This window comes from Macaca thibetana, chromosome 6 (assembly GCF_024542745.1).
Source record: "Macaca thibetana thibetana isolate TM-01 chromosome 6, ASM2454274v1, whole genome shotgun sequence".
NCBI lineage: Eukaryota > Metazoa > Chordata > Mammalia > Primates > Cercopithecidae > Macaca > Macaca thibetana.
In genome coordinates, this window is record NC_065583.1 from 5,876,992 (window position 1) to 5,892,418 (window position 15,427).

Here is a 15,427-nt window from a genome sequence, read left to right on the forward strand (position 1 = left end):
GTTGGGATCCTGGGCTGGGGAGGGGGTGGCAGGGGGGATGTTGAGCTCATCAGTGCAGGAAGCCACGGCTCAGCAGAAAGAGCACAGGATCTGACAGCGACAACAGAGCCAAATACCAGCCCAGCTGCCTTTCCATTCATCTTGGGCAGTTCATCAGTTCATTCATTCATTCATCAAACATGTACCAAGAACCTACAATGTGCACAGGCCATTGGGATACAGACATGAAAAAACTGGGAATTCAGCCTTAGCTACCTACCAGCTGTGTGTCTTTGGGCAAGTCCTTTCCCTCTCTGAGCTTCAGTTTTCTCTTCTGTAACTGGGGATAATAATATCCACCTCAGATTTTTTGGGGAGCACTGAATAAGGCAATGCACAAGAAAGTGCTTCTCTGTTGTAAATGTCTCTGCAAATGCAAGATAAACACCATTCCATCACAGTGCCCAATTGATCCATCTCATTCCATCTTAGGACTGTTCTTGGCAATCGCAGAGGGAAGACATGCCCCCTTCATCAGGGCTCCAAGGGTGAGGGGATGCCCTGAACACACTATCCAGGGCTTTGGTGCTGAGCAGTGCCCTTACCTTTGCTTCCTGGCAGAGCTGGGATGCAGGCGCCTTCAGTCACTGAGCAGAGCAGATAGCATGGCAGGGACCACACCTTCCTGGAGGAGGAGAGAGGAGGTTGAGGGCTGAGGAGAGAGCTTCTGGAGGAATTGGCTTGCTGAATGGGCATGGAGCCCCAGACCCCAGTGAAGGCATGCCCTCACCTCTCTGGAGGCCACCACTGTTGCTCTTGATTCCAGCAAAGGGCTGGGTGGGATGGGGCCCTCATGGCATCAGATCCAACTCCTGGCCCATCTCACCCAATCTGAATCTGACAGTAGTTACCCATCTTGTTCACTGGTGCAGGTAGCACTTGGATCGTACCATCGACTGTATTTTCTTACTTAAATGTGATTTCTGATTGGTATAAAGGGACAGGATTTATCATCAATCATATCTGGTTTTGAATTCCAGCTTTGGGGATGTCCTTCTGAGCCTCAATGTCCTCATCTGTAAAATGGGATGCCTAATAGTACTGGCCTCATATACTCAGTGCTATATAAGTGCTTGTTATTATTACTGTTGTTAAATAAGATCATGTCTGTGAAGATGTTTTTTTTTTACACTATAGCTCCTCAAATTTTAATTACCTTCCTCTGCTTGATTCTAGGGGGCATCATGCATTCCGTAAAAGGCAAAGATTAGCTGTTACATGACTTTGTTTCCAGAGCTCTGCATGGGGTCAGGCAGATTGTAGGTGCCAGTCAATAATTGTTGACTGAGCATCGTGACAAGCTTGCTAGATTTGGTATCACATATTTAGGATGAGTGAGGTCGATGTTCCATCCTCATTTGATAGATGAGAATACTGATGTGGAGAGGGGGAGATGGTCTGCTTAAGATCACATGGGGGTAGGCCTGGAGCTGGGACTCTTCTCTCTCCAGCTCTTGCTCTCTGCTGCAGCCTGGGCCCCCCTTGGAGGGGAACCAAGGCCCCAGTAACTGAAGTGGCTGCAATGTCCTCCCCCCAGGACAGCCTGTCGCCTCCTCCCCCAACTCTCCATTTCCTCTTCTTTTAGTAACCATAGCACTGCTCTCAGTGGCTCCGAAGCAGATACTATTGTCTCATTTGCAGAGGTGAGGACTAAGGTTGAGAGGCATGAAGGGTTGGCCCAGATCACAGAGACAGTATAGAGTGAATCAGGGCTTTCCACAGGAATCAGCCAACTCCAGGCACGGTTACCTCCTAACACAACCCTCAGACCCCCACTTCCCTCCCCTCCTCCATTGCTAGAATAGGAGCTCCTTGGGGCCGAGTCCGGCTGTCTCCCCAGAGCCTGGCATTTAGCAGAACTTGATAAGTATCTGTTGAGTGAATGAATGAAAGAATGAGTAACTAAGTGGGTGAATGACTCTGCCAGGCCATGTTCTAAATGCTGGTGACAACAGCAGTGAAAAGGGCAGGCATGATCCCTGCTCTCAGGGAGCTGACAATATTTGAGTTTAAAACTAGCAACTGGATTAAAAACAGGGCAGATGTTCCTGTTTCCAGCTTGCTGGAGAGGGAGAAGGGGTGGGCGCCTGTGGGCTGCAGCCTGCTGCCTGCCCAGGGAATGAGCACCTGGATGCAAATGGCATCTTCCCCGTCCTTAGGTGGGGCCACCTGTGTGCAGGGACAGGAGGCTGGCCTTTAAGAAGGGAAGGAAGGAAGGAGAGGTGATACAATTCTGTGTTTAACGTCTACCTACTGCTCAGTCCCAAACAGCTAGCGCGTCATCTGGCACATAGCACGTGCTTAGTAAACTTTTGTTCCATGAATGAAGAGTGGGCAGAGCACATTTTGGGATGACTTGGGTCTAGGAGGCAGGGAGAATCAAGAATGTTAACTACTAGAATTATTACGACTTAGAATGGAGCGTCACTCCTTACAGAGCCTTTTCACACACTGGTCATTCTCCTGGGCAGGAGAGGGGCCCGCTGAGCACACACTTGCTGGTGAGTGCTCTGTGCCTCTGTGCTGGGCACCGGTGGTGTTGGTGTAGACAAAACAGCAATGCCACCACCTTCAGTGTATTTATGTGTGCCAAGCCCTCACAGCCACAATCCTTAACGCTCCCATTAGCCTGGCAATGCCAGTGTCATAACTCCTACCAACACAGAGGATGGCACGGAGGCCCAGAGAGGCCTTGATCTTGCACGGTGGAAACCCGTGAGTAACTGAGTGGGTGAATGACTCTGCCAAGGTCTCCTGTCTTACTCTAGGAGTGAGACATAAAAACTTCATAGCTGAGGCTGGTCGCAGTGGCTCATGCCTGTAATCCCAGCATTTTGGGAGGCCAAGGTGATGGATCGCCTGAGGTGGGGAGTTCGAGACCAACCTGACCAACATGGAGAAACCCCATCGCTACTAAAAAAAAAAAAAAAAAAAATTAGCCAGGCATGGTGACACATGCCTGTAATCCCAGCTACTCGGGAGGCTGAGACAGGAGAATCACTTGAACCTGGGAGGCAGAGGTTGTGGTGAGCCAAGATGGCACCATTGCACTCCAGCCTGGGCAACAAAAGCAAAACTCTGTCTCAAAAACAAAAACAAACAAAAGACAAAAAACAAAAAAGAGTTCACAGCCGAATGGAGACACGAGCAGGAAAGCAGACAGTTAAGCTACAATGTGCCACCCCCTCTAACACAGTTTTCTCTGAGGTGCGTCTCTCTTCAGCACTTTAGAGAAGCTGGGAGGGCTTCTCTGAAAAGGTGAGTCTGGAGCTAAGGACTTGCAGAGGCCAGTGGACCGTGGGGCAGGAAGGGCTTTCCGGGCAGAAGGAACAGCATCTGCAAAGACACGGAGGATGCATGGTCTACTCAGGGAACTGGGAGGAAGGTGGCTTGGCTGGAGCCTCACGGCCAAAAAAGAGACTGGCAGGTTGTCAGAGCCAGTTTAGAAGGGGCCTTAGAGGAGCTTAGGCTTCACCTTGAGGGTGATGAGGAGCCATTGCAGGGCTCAGCTCTGCGCTCTCGATCCGTCCGGGCACCTCAGGGGCTCAAGGATGAGAATGGGAGCATGAAGGTGGGGAATCTGGGGTGCTCTTAACAGGTTGTGGACAGGGAGCTGTGCTAAGGCAGTGGCTTGGGGTGGAAAAGATAGGAGGAGTAGGTAGCAGGACTGAGGGCTTGATGAGGTGTGGAGCTGAGGGAGAATGGGACTCAGCCTGCTGGCTTGGGTGTGTGTGTAGTAGTGACATGGGCGTCTGTGGCAGTCAAGCCTCTCGTCAGCTGACCCACCCTGTGGAGTTGGAGGTCCTCTCCCAGCCACGAGAAAATCGCTGTGGCAGCTCCTAGTGCCAGTTCCAGCAAAGGCTACCCCTACCACCTGACTGCTTGCAGACCGTGTCCTAGCAACCTCGCAGCCCTCCCCTTGGCAACATGAGCTCCTCCTCTGACTGTGCTGGAAGGAAAGGTGGGGCTGGGATGCCCCCTGACCACTAGACCCGCCCAGGGGACTTGCCACTTGCAGCCTGCCGGGCTCATCAGGTGGAGGCTGGCCAACCAGGTGAGGGAGGTGGTCTGGACACGGAAAGCCTTGGGAGCTGGGTTCTGACCCCAGAGCTGATGCTCTGTGTGAAAGATCTTGGACACGTTTCTTCCCCTCCACAGGTGTCAGTTTTCCCTTCTGTAAAATAAAAAGGGATCGCTGCAGTCTAATGCTGTCTCATCCCATTTTTGATATTTTCCATGCTTATTGCTTGGATTCTCTGTTGCTGACACAGATTTTAGTGTCAGACTCCAGGGATTTAAATCCTAGTGGACAAGTCATCTCATCCCTGAGTCTAGATATTTTTTTTCTCTGAAAAATGGATATATCTCATGTTTACTCAAAAGGGTTATTAGAGTTGGCTGAAATGGTGTCAATCGAAGTGCTTTACAAATGGCGAAGAATAATTAAGATGAATGTTATTGATTTCATTTCATCACATGGTCCGTGCTCTATTGAAATTCATTGGCCCACCACCAGCAGCGGCCACAGCAGCAAGAGTTTACTGAACACTTACTATGTGCCAAGCATTGTGCTGAGTGTTTTCCTAATATTACAACAACCATGGGAGCTACCTATAATTATTATCCCCATTTTACATATGAACAAAATGGAGGGCTCATACGGTTAAGTATAGGAAGAGCTTGGCCTGGCTCCCTGGCTTCAAAACGTGCTGGTTTGAAATGCATGAGGTGTCCACCTCAGGATCTCTTCTTACATCTTAGGTTTTTCCTCTTGTCTGAAGTCAGAATCTAACAGGGTTGGCTAGTCAGGGGAGTAGCACTAACATTTAATGAGCATCTTTTATGTGCCAAGAATCGACCAGGCTTTCAGATTTAAACGTGTGTGTCAATCACCGGGAGAGCTTGTTAAAATGCAGGTTCTGATTCAGTGCCTCTGAGATGCAGCTGAGATCGTGCATTTCTAATAAACTCCCAGCTGATGTTGATGCTGCCGGTCTGTGGACCACACATTGAGTAGCCAGGCACTAGAGGACTTTAACCAGTATCCTACTGAATCCTGGTGACTAAGTTTTATTAGTTCTGGGTTCAAAGACGGGGAAATCGAGGCTTGAGAGGCAATGCACCTTACTAGGCTCCCAAAGCATACAAGGGCTGGGTCTGATCCTACACAGCACCTTAGGGTACAGGCCCAGTATCACCTCCTTGATGTGTGATCCTTTCTCCGGGCTTCTGTCTCCACAGCCAAGGCAGGCAGTGTTCTCTGGGGCCCCTACCGGGAACAGTTTCTTATTTTCAGTTCTCCATGAGCAGACTGGCTCCTGATACTGGCTCCTAGTGGGAACAGGGCTTGGCCCAGGCAGTGTCCCTGCCGTTGAGCAAATGTCTGAGGGCCAAGATTAGAACCTACTTATGTACAACTCATTTCACCTTCCTCACCCTAATCCCTCCTCTTTTGTATCCTGTCTTTATTTAAAATTTTGATATTTTATTTATCATGGTTTTTTTGCACTAATTTTTTTAAAATATTGCATACAAAGTTATTTATCTTAATCAAGTTTTCAGCATCCCCTTAAATTGTGCACCAGAGGCAGGTGCCTTACTGGCCTCACCCCAGTCCTGGTGGCCTTATGTTGTCTCCCTCCCCCTGCATCCAACCGGCATTAGGATGCTGCCCGCAAGGCACTGCAGTGCCCACACGGCCGCCCGCGCCAATGGATTTATTTCCCAGCAGGTGAGTCCTGCAGATGCATCACTTGCGCTGCCCCTTGGCTGACCTGCTCTAGAGATGGCAGCAGGGACTGTGGCCTGAAGGAGGGCCCAGGGGATCACTCTGACATGGGCTTCACCCCATCCACCCCTTACTGGCTGAGTGACTGAAGGAAGTGACTTCACCACACTTTAGATCACGCCACCCCTCTGTCTCACAAGGAGACTCCCCCAGCCTTCAAGGCCCTGCCTAACCCCAGCCTCACAGCCTTTCTGCTCTCACCATCTGTGACCTCCTCCTTGCTCACTTGGTTCCTGCCCTGCAATCTTGTCAGGGTTGTTTTTGTCCTAGGACCTCTGCATGTTCTGTTCCTTCTGCCTCTACGCTTGTCCCATAGGCAGCTTCTTCTCATTCAGATGCCAGCCCCAATGCCTCTTCCTTGAAGCCTTCCCTAATTTAAACAGCCTCATCCTCCTTGGCACACTGTCTTTTACTTTCTTTCTAGTATTTATATGACTTGGTGAAACGATTTTGTTTACTTGCCTGGTTTTTTTCTCCCCACTAGAAAGTGAGCTCCACAGAGGCATGGCCCTTGTCTTCCTCTTCACTGTCTCTCCAGCTTCTAAAACAGTTATTGGCTCATACAACTGCCCAGTGGGTATTGACGAATCAATGAGCTATTCCTTGGGCTTCAGTTTTCACATTTGGGAAGTGGGATGATAACCTTAACCCACAGTGTTATTTTCATAATTGAAAGCACATTTGGGCCAGGCACAGTGGGTGGCTCGTGCCTGTAATTCCAGCACTTTGGGTCCCAGCAAACAGATCACCCGAGGTCAGGAGTTCAAGACCAACCTGGCCAACATGGTGAAACCCTGTCTCTACTAAAAATACAAAAATTAGTCTGGTGTGATGTCAGGTGCCTGTAATCCCAGCTACTTGGGAAACTGAGGAAGGAGAATTGCTTGAACCTGGGAGGTGGACATTGCAGTGAGCCAAGATCATGACACTGCATTCCAGCCTGGGTGACAGAGCGAGACTCTGTCTCAAAAAAAAAAAAAAAAAGAAAGAAAGAAAGAAAGAAAGAAAGAAAGAAAGAAAGAAAGAAAGAACATTTGTTGAGCATCTGCTATGTGCCTGTCATTGTGCAAAATGACCCAGCGAGCCCTGGTGGTATTATCCCCATTTTACAGATGATGAACTTGAAGCTCAGAGACGTGGTGGGATTTGCTTAAGATCTTCCAGCTAGAACAGTCAGGGCTGAGGCTCTCTCCTGTTGGAGAAACACCTGGCCCCATGCCCTGCTCTGCAGAGGTGTTCCTGATGTGAGAGCCAGGGCTGAGTTCCTCGGAGCCTTTTGCCATTTGCTGCTTGAACTGCAAGACCCTACTTGCCCGCCTGGCTGTCGCAGCTTCCGACGAGTCAGAGACAGGAATTCTAATGGCTGGTTTTTGTGGAACACAAAGGCCTGCCTCTGCAAATGTGGAGATACATTTTCTCCGCATTGGCACTTACCACGCTGAATGTCTGGGGAACAGTTTTCATCTGCCAGGCACTTTACCAAGATTAACTTTTGAACCCTATGCAGCAATGCTTGTTGCAGATTGAGGGGGTGGCAGGGAAAGTGTGGGCAGTGGTGTCTTTGATCACAGGAGAACCTAGGATTTGGAAGGGCTTGAGACCCCACGTCAACACCTCTGGAAGGTTGGTTTATTTTCTTGAGAAGTGGTTTCTCCATTGTCCTGAAAGCACTGAGCTCCTAGACGATTCAAGGTTTCTGATGTTTGCTGGCCCACTTGGCTACCAATTCAGCAATGTAGTCCCCAAATATTTTCTGAGAATACCCTAGGCATTATTCTAGACTCTGAGGATGCAATGATGGGACAAAATATATGCTGCCTTTGTCCTCCTACAGATATTAACTCAGTGGAGGAGCTGGAGGACAGAGACTGCTGCCGGTAACTGGCTGTGTGACTGTGGGTTAGTTCCCTTCCCTCTCTGGGCCTTTGAATTTTATCTTCCTCTCTACTCTGAACCCCCATGCTTAAAAGTCTTCAATAGCTCCCCATTGCTTACAGAACAAGGTGGGCATCTGTGGCCTGGGATTCAAGGCCCCAAGCCGGGCTCTAGTGGACACTTCTTGGCATGTGCTCCTGGCTCGCCCATCTCCATTTTGCTCCGTTTTTATTTAGAATACTCGTACTCATACGGCACTTTCTGAGTGCCAGGAATGTCTGAGTGCTGCACATATTTTAACTTGTTTAACTCTCACAGAAATCCCTTGAAATAAGTCTTTGGACTCTCATCATCTCCATTTTAAGAATGAGGACATCGAGTCACACAGGGGTAAACAACTTGCCTAAGCCCATGCAGCTTCTCAATGGCAGGGCTGGGGTTTGAAAGCAGGCAGCCTGGCTCCTGGGCCATGCCCTCCACGGCCACCACACACTGCCGCTTGGTGCACCTGTGCAGCAGCCTTACCACTCTCCTTTCCCAGATACAATCCCACATCCATTGTGCACCTCCGTGAAGCCTTCCCTGATGCTTCCCAGGCTGACTTAAATCTTCTTGTCTCTGTTCCCACAATGGCAGCCTTTAGCATGGGATACTGTTGTTCTTGCTTGCCTATTGTCTCCTCAGTTGAATGTTGACCACCTCCGGGTGGGAGAGGCTGTGTCTCACCCTTCCTGCCTCAGTGCTCAGCCCAGCACCCCCGTATCATCCACTCTTCACACAGCAACAGAGGCATTTTTTTTAAAACATCCAGTTTTTTTTTTTTTTTTTTTAACACTCCTCTGCTTAAAGCCATCTGGCTACTATCTATTACATTTAGAATAACAGCTTCAATCCTGACCATGGCCTAGAAGGGCCTGCACGATCTCCTTTCTGCCCTATCCCTGCCCCTGGCGGCTGCTGCTCTCCCCTCACTCACTCCACCTCCCATCTGTCCCCACACAGTCCAGGCTCACATTAGGGCCTCTGCCAGAGCGATTTCCTTTGCCTGGAGTGTGCTGCCCCACGTCGTCACATGACTGACTCTTGTTATTCAGGCCTCAATTCCATGTCACTGGTTCACACAGGCCTTCTCTATCTGTCTGTCTGTCTATTTTCACATTTGCTTTTCAATTGTTATCAATGACTGTGCCTACTGTGAATCTGTGAGCCCCATGAGAACAGAGATTAGCAGTGCCTTGTTCTGCTGTATCACCATCACTTGGAATAGTGCCTGACACAGAATAGCCATTCAATGAGTAAGCGTCTTGAAGGAAGAGGAGATGCTCACCAAGTCCCTTTGGGATCTTACATATTGCAGTTCAACTAGGCCCAGGTAATATAATGCATCGAAGTCAGTCTCATCCCAAGCTGATAGCTGGGATAATTTCACAAGCTGGGATGCCCTATCTTGATCGCTTTTCTATGTCTGGACTGCAATCACACTCCCAGAGCAAGGCACTTTTTTTTTTTTTTTTTTCTGGAGATGGAGTCTCACTCTGTTGCCCAGGCTGGAGTGTAGTGGCATGATCTCAGCTCACTGCACCCTCCACCTGCTGGGTTCAAGGGGACTTTTATTGGCTTTTAATGGCTGTTCTCTGCTGACTTCCCTTCACCAAGGATGCTAAGAGCTCCTTGCATGTGCTCTCAATTGTCTACCTAAGACTTGGGGAAACTTGTGAGACACTGCCTTCCCCATCTGGTAGCAGGGGCTTCCCTGCAAAGTGAAATATCTGACTTGCAGAGTAAAAGCCCCAGAGCCCAGTCAGGACACACATACCCATTATGGCCATCACATTTCATCAGTAATATCAGTAATGGGGAGACTTTATGTTCCCAAAAGGCACAAGAGCTCTGAGTCCTACCAGGGCCTGAGCCAAACACTACTCATTTAGCACCTCCAAGGAGCTGAGGTCTGTAATTGAGCAGGGTGTGCAGCCAAATTCAGGGCAAATGGGAAAAGGAAGGCCTCATATGCATCTGGTTAAGGCAAGCAGGGCAGGCAAAAATCCACAGAAATGAGATCTGGGCTTCTAACTGTTCAGCCTTTTGCTAATGAGAACCAAGGGACCAGCTGAGAGGTTAGCACAGCAGCCAGAAAGAAGGTGCCACCAAGATCAAGTTACTTAGAAAATATATGGAAGGGGCTGGGTGGAGTGGTTCATGCCTTCAATCCCAGCAGCATTTGGGGAGGTGAGGCAAGAGGATCACTTGAGCCCAGGAGTTTGAGACCAGCCTGGGCAACATAGTGAGACTCAATTTCTACAAAAAGAAAGAAAGAAAGAAAGAAAGAAAGAAAGAAAGAAAGAAAGAAAGAAAGAAAGAAAGAAAGAAAGAAAGAAACTTTAAAAAAATAGCTGGGCATGGTGGTGCACGCCTGTAGTCCAAGCTACTTGGGAGGCTGAGGAGGGAGGACCCCTTAAGCCCAGGAGTTCGAGGATGCAGTAAGCTGTGATTACACTCTATATATATATATGTGTATACACACACACACACACACACACACACACACACACACATATATATATATATATATATAGAGAGAGAGAGAGAGAGAGAGAGAGAAGGGAAACTTGCAAAGGGATCTCAAAGATCAAGACCAACTGTCATACATAGCCATCTTCTTGAGAACCAAGAAGGCTATTTTTTGCCCCCCTTCCTTTTTCCTCTTCCAGCCTCTTTGAGCTAGAGAAGAAAATGGCATCCTAAATTTATGAGTTCATAGATCTGGGTTCTGGTCTCTGCACTATGGAACTTTGGGCCAGTTTCTCCCCATTTTTTACCCCTCTTTTCCTCATTTGTAAAATGTGGCTGTTGAGCCGGATGATTTCCAAATCAATGATTTCCATAATGTTAAGCTTTCTAGCCTTAGGAGCTCATGATTCAAATTACTTTGAAAAGGAAGCTCTTGCTTTTTCTCTATGGGGTTTGATTTGTCTTTACTTATTGGTCTAATGCCCAGTGTAGGTAGTGGACATGAACAATTCTGGCATGGTCAAACCTGTTGAGGGTTGATGTATCCCTTGTTTATTTCTGAAACAGTTTCTTTTAATGCATGTGGCTCATCACTATAGTGTGGCTTCTCAAGACATCCTGCAAAGAACAGAAATGTTCAGAATGGATTGAGGAGGGAAGGTCACCATTTGAGTTAGTGACTTCCAGGGTGGTCCAGTATCTGAATGGCAGAAGTTGTACGGATGTTAAAATCTCTCTGCATGAAATGATGTGATGTCTTGGGTTTGCTTCCAAATAAGTCAGTGTGAGTGTGTGCGCATGTGATGAGAGTGGATGTGGGTGTGTGTGATGAGAGTGGGTGTGGGTATAAATGAAACAAAATTGGCCAACTGTTGAAGCTGAATGATGGGTATGTGGGGGGTTATTATACTATTCTTTCTATTTTTCTAAATATGTTTGAAGTATTCCATCATAAAAGGCTCTTTGGAGACTGGCTCCAGCCCTTCTCTCCACTCTCATCTTTCAGTCCATATCCCGAGGACCCTCTGGCACAGTGACATTTCCTTGGTGGCTGGGACTTCACATCTCTTGGCCTTGACACACAGCTCTCTCTGCCTGGGGTCCTTCTCCTCGTCTTTCCTTACAGTTCCTGACTCCTGCTTCTGAGATCCCACCAGCCCAGTTGCCTTGATACTTATCATAACATATTGCAACTGTTTGTTTTCTTTTCTGGCCTGTGACCTCCTCAAGCTACTTCTCTACCTCCCCAGTGCACAGCCAGTGCCTGGTATATAATAAGTCCCCAGTACAAGTTTACAGAAAGGATAATAGCAGTCATAGGATCTACCGTTTTTTGAACATTTACTATGTGCCACTAAGCTCATTACATGGCTCTCTCATTAAATTATCATCCAAGTGGGTACTATTAATCTTCTCATTCCTCTTTAATAGCTGAAGATAGTCTCAGAAGGTCACTTGCCCAAGGTCACATGCTAGTAAGTAAACCACTCTGCTATTCTCCTTGCATCTGGGATTTTAAGACTTCTCCGTGAATGTTATGCAACAGGACCAGGAGTTAGAGAGCCCGGGTTTTAGGCCCGGCTTTGCTACTAAATTGCTGAGTGACCTTGGGCGAAGCACCCCTGCCCCCTAGGCCTTGTCTTCCGCGGAGACAATGAGTGATCTAGAGTGTCACGTGATCCGAGGGCCCTCCCAGCCTCAGCTCTCAGAGAAAAGGTTTCTCTTCCTCGTATGCTTTCCTGCCGCGGAACTGGCTTCCCTGTTTGGGAACCTCCCGGCTTCACAGACGCCCTCAACCTTTTTTTCTTGCTAATTGCAACCTCCCAGGCCTAAGCCGAGTTCTCGACCTGCGATCTGGGTCGCCCCCTCCCCACTGCCTTGTCTGCGGTCTGGGATTTCTCTGGAGGTGGGGGCGGACCCCGGGGCGTGAGGGAGAGAGGGAGCCTGGAGCTGTCCCGTTCGTGAGGCTTCCCCGCGGCTTCTCAGCCCCCCTCCCCCTACGGAAACTCAGCCTCACACTTTCTAGGGATGTTCCGGGGACAGCCGGAGTCAGTGATTGCAGCTGCCAGCCGCGGGCTTCTGTGCTGGGCTCTTGGAAGTCCGCGGTTCTGAGCTGGGATGGGGGTGGGGGTCTGGAGGGAAGAAGGGGCGGCGCACTCCTTCCTCCCCGCCGAGACCTCAGCCTAGGCCCAGCCCGCCCAGCGGAGCCGGGACCCTTCTGTGCCTGTGTCCCCTCCACCCTCTTGCCCACTCTTAGCTGGGCCCCGCCATTGCACGGCCAGGCCTCGGCGGACGGCAGACCCAAGCCGGAGACGCGCGGCTGTGCTAGGCCCCCGCCCAGCTCGCCGGTGACACCGCTCTGGGAGAAGCTGAAATCCCCCGATCGATGCAGCCTCACGCCACCCCTAGGCGCGCAGGGGGCCCCAGACCCGCGGCTTTGTTCGCGGTTCGCTGTGCAGCAGGAGAGAGCTGTCCGCCGCCGCGGTGCTGGAGCGGGGAGCGGCGCGCGGGGGCGAAGGACTGTCCTTAGCAGCCGCGCGGAACCCGGGCGGAGGGTGCAGAGGAGCCTGCCCGGCCGCCGCTGTCCTCCGCTGCAGTGCTGACCCGGGAGGGACCCCGCGCGGCGCGGGAGCTGTCCCCGAGGTAGTGCTGGAGCGAGAAGCCCGAGGCGCCCTCTGCCTCGCCCCAGAAGAGCCGCCGGCGGCTGAGAGCTCTAGGGAGGGGGAGAGGCCGGAGGAAGCCGCCTTCAGGAAGCTCTCGAGCGCGGGGCCTGTGGCCGGGGTCTCTCCGCCAACCGCTCCCGCGGGGGAGGGCGGCTCAGCCACAGGGAGCGAGCGCGCGTTCTACGAACCTGTTGGAGGTTGCAGCTCCTCCGCGGCCGACCAGGGCGCCCGGGACCGAGGTTCTGGCGCGTTTCTCTCTCCCCCTCTTCCTTGACTCCTCCGCCGAGGCGCTCCCTCCTGCCTGGGCTAGCACACGTGCACGCGGGGGGCGCCGAGCCCCGTTTCTGTCCGCCCCGAATGTCTGCCGAGCTGCTGGGCACAGAGCCCAGAGGCCTCCCCCCAAGGGCAGACCCGCTCCCAGGGAGACCCAAGCTTCCCGAGAAAGGAGGCGGGGGCTGGCGGCGGAGACGAGAGAGGGCGCCAGCAGAGGTGGCCGTGAAATCAAGGAGACAAGGGAGAGTTCCCACACAGGCAGTGCTGCCCTGAAGTTCGAGGACTTAGGGGTCTGCCACTAGGGCATCCTGACTTTGAAATATGTCTTTCTCCATTTCTGTGACCAATAACCAAATGCAGGTCTACCTACCTGCTCTGCTGCAAACTGCACTCACTGGCCTGACTGCCGCTAGTACCTCATTCCAGGCTGTCTTTTACCATGTCCCAGAGAAAGCTCTCTAAACTAACTTTTTGACGGGATCCTTCACTAGCAAGACAAGCTATGTGCCCATCATGACAGAGGACCACTTATTCTGAACAGGCTTACCCCAGTGCCTTAGCACCTGCCCTTCCCTTTGGCTGAGACTTTCTCCCTTCCTTACTACTTATGCTTTATCTGCAGGTGAAAGCATCCTCATTTTACATGCAAATTTTCCTGGCCCCTAAGGCACAGTCAGTCACTGCCTCCTCTAGAATCCCTCAGCCTTTACATCCCTCCACTACACTTCTCATCACATTGTGTTACTCATGCACCTCTATCCTCAGTTGCCAGGCTAATAAAAACTGGTTCCATATTTTATGTTTCTCTGTATCTTCATCTCCTAGCCTGGTGACTGGCACACAATAGAGGTTGGGTTATATCTGCTGAATGAATGTACACATGAGAAGCAGAGGTCAAAATAACTTCCTTTTCTTCATGTGATTGCTCATTCGATTTCTTTCTTTTTCTTTTCTTTTCTTTCTTTTTTTTTTTTTTTTTTTTTTTTTTTTTTTTTTTTGAGACGGAGTCTCGCTCTGTCGCCCAGGCTGGAGTGCAGTGGCGCGATCTCGGCTCACTGCAAGCTCTGCCTCTGGGGTTCATGCCATTCTCCTGCCTCAGCCTCCCAAGTAGCTGGGGCTGCAGGCGCCTGCCACCACACTGGCTAATTTTTTGTATTTTTAGTAGGGATAAGGTTCCACCGTGTTAGCCAGGATGGTCTCTATCTCCTGACCTCGTGATCCGCCCGCCTTGGCCTCCCAAAATGCTGGGATTACAGGATGAGCCACCATGCCCGGCCTGATTTCTATTTTGTAAATCACATCCTTCGAAGCTCCATATACAGCATCCATGTCCAACCCTCCTGCCTCCTCATGACCCACTCTCCCTTGTCTCAGTAATTCCTCCTACAATGGCCTCCATTTTGTATCAAGGTGTTTTTAAAGGTTTTTGTTTGTTTGTTTGTTTAATTTTATTTGCTGTTTTCTTTGCTTGGGATCCTCATCATCTTGATCTTTATATGGCTGTATACTTGTTGTTTAAATTTCAGTTCAAATGTCACCTAGTCAAAGAGGACTTCCCTGGCCACCTACCTAATGCTTCCTCCCCCAATCACTCTATAACATTACCTGTTGCATTTCTTTTGTTGTTGTTGTTAATACTTATTACTCTCTGAAATTATTTTATTTATATGCTTACCTGTGTATCATTCACTTTCCCTCAACTAGAATTCAAACTCAACCAGAGCAAGGATCCTGTCTGTCAAGCTTACTGCAGTGTTTTCGGTGGTTAGCATTCTGAGAAGAACTGAACTTACACCAATGTATCAATAGTCCCTTTCTCCTTGGAAAGACTTGAGCTACTTTGCAGGTCATTGTAAAGTCTTCTATTAGGCACAAATCATCTACGAATGTTTAAGGAAAGAGGATCACACTGATACTCCATGAGATAGGGAAGGAGAGAGCCCCTTTACATAGGTATGTGGCTATAAAGTGACAGACCTGGACCATAGCCCCTTTTCACTACAGATGGCAGAAGAATAGCAATTCACTCCTACTCACCGTTTAAAGTAATTTCAAATTCAAGATCTCACTTGATATTTCTGACAATCTTATCTGGTAAGCATTATTCTTCCCATTTTATGCCAAATCAACTGAGGCCAAAAGAGGCAGACAGACTTGTACAAGGTCACGCAGCTTCTAAATACTGACACTGATCTAGAACTGTGACATAGCTTCTGAATTTCCTGGTAGTAGGAGACCCAAGCACATACACATTGGATTATAATACAATTTGATAATT

At 49.6% G+C, this 15,427-nt stretch overlaps 1 long non-coding RNA gene across 1 annotated transcript; it reads right to left on the bottom strand.

Moving 5' to 3' along the window:
* Nucleotides 1–256: 256 nt before the first annotated feature.
* Nucleotides 257–13,835, bottom strand: LOC126956398 (uncharacterized). Its single transcript, XR_007726302.1, has 3 exons — nucleotides 13,065–13,835; nucleotides 585–664; nucleotides 257–406 (listed from the first exon to the last, which is right to left on the bottom strand). It is a non-coding gene; the product is annotated as an uncharacterized LOC126956398 (long non-coding RNA).
* Between the last annotated feature and the right edge of the window lie 1,592 nt (nucleotides 13,836–15,427).